The following is a 1,930-nucleotide window of genomic DNA, read 5'->3' on the forward strand; positions in this document are numbered from 1 at the left end:
CCCCCCCTTTTTCTTCTTTAAGAAACCTGATGAAATTTAAGGGCTGGTTCAGTCAAGGAAGTGTCAGTGGGTCTAACCTTGCCTTTGGACCTGTAATGTGGGCTGCAGATGTAGCTCAGAGGTACAGTATGTGCCTAGCACATACCAGGCTTTGGGCTTAATTCTCAGCATCACCAAAAACAAACAAATAGAAGCAAATAAATTATGTTGTGATGGCACACACCTGTAATCCCAGCACTAAGGAGCTGAGCAGGAAGACTGACACTAGTTTGAGGCTACAGAGTTCAAGGCCACCCCGGACTGCAGAGTAAGACCCTATAAGAACCCTGCGATACCCAGGTGGTTTTGATGCACATGCCAATAATCTGTACACAAGGGAGGCTGGAACAGGAAGATCACCATGAGTTTAAGGGCAGCCTGAGTTACATAGTGAATTCAGGGTCAGCTTGGAATACGTAGATCCTGCCACAAGCAAAACAAAAACTATGCATTACTCTGAACCAGCAATGCCACTTCTACTGAATCTGGAGCACAAATGGGATGATGTAGACTGGGCCTGCCATGGGTCTGCCTCCTCTCCTCTTGGATATGGGTTGCCTTCAACTCACCTGACCAGAATGTCATGAGGAGAAGGCTTAAGACTACCACACTGAGGAAGGGTCTCCCAGCTCCCTTCCCACCTGCCTGGAGCTCTCTTCCGTGGCTCAGAGCACCAGGCACAGCAGCCATGACCTGGCTGGAGCTTCGGGGCTGGGGACGCACAGGTAGGTGGGTGGGCTGGCACTCAAAGCAGCTTTGAGGAGTCCTCTAGGCTGCCTGGCAGTCCATCCTATCCCATGGGACTGAAGAACCACACGATGGACTTCTGCCCAAAGCTATGCCTCAGAAAATGATGGGATTTATTTTAAAAAATAAATTTAAAAAAAGAAACTAGGCCTTTTAAACCATAAAGTTTACAGGTAGTCTGTTTCACAGCAGTATTTAACTGGAGTGGAGAGACCAAGTCAGCCATGTACAACAACGTGTGCACAGCCACAGTATTCACGTGGATGAGAAACCGGAGGGGCTGGGGTTGTAGCTCAGGGGTCGGACATTTCTCAGCATGCATGAAGTAGTCTGTTCAAGGCCTGGAACCTCAAAAAATGAAACAAAACTCTGGACTGAGAGTTCCTGAGGACTGCTCTGACTGTGTAACCATATCTGAAGGTGATGGGAGCGCACGGCCTTCACCTTGCACCCTCAGGAGTGAAGCAGGAAGATCACAGGTTTGAGGCCAGCCTGGGCAACTTAGGAAAAGTCTGTTTCAAAAAAGAAAAAAAAATTAAAAGAGCTGAGGATGTAGCTCAGTGGTACAGTGTCCTTGGGTTAGGACCCAGTACAATAACAAAAAATGATAATAATGTCAGTAGAAAAATAGGTGCTTAACTCAACAATCAGAAAATGAACAAACCAATTTAAAAATGAACAAAAATCTGCAATGCAGACACATCATTGAAGAAGCTAGTCAGATGTTAAATAAACATGTGGAAAGGTGCTCCCAGAGAACTGTGCTCAGATCCTGCCTATTTAAATGGCCAAAGCCTAGAACTCTGACACCGGAAGCTGGCAAGTATGTGAAGTAACTCTTCTTCCCTGCTGTGGGAACACGCAGGTTCTGATGTCCTAAACCAAGAACTGAGTAGGGTACCCGAAGTAGGAGTAAGAGCAAATACTTACTTGAAAGAAGAAAAGACTCCACAGGGTGGGAGCAGGCCAGTGAAGAGCCTAGTTACCTGGCTGCCTTTTTCTGTTGTGCTTAGAGCTGGCCCTGGCCTGGCTAGGCAAACTCAGAAGGTGGATTGACCTTGTTTCCCAGCGCTTTCCTTAGTTATGTCCCCTCAGTATGGCCACCTTAGGTAGCAGCTTGGCAGCTCCTTACAAAAACTGCAGA

Source organism: Octodon degus, unplaced genomic scaffold, assembly GCF_000260255.1.
Source record: "Octodon degus isolate 3935 unplaced genomic scaffold, OctDeg1.0 scaffold00089, whole genome shotgun sequence".
Lineage (NCBI taxonomy): Eukaryota > Metazoa > Chordata > Mammalia > Rodentia > Octodontidae > Octodon > Octodon degus.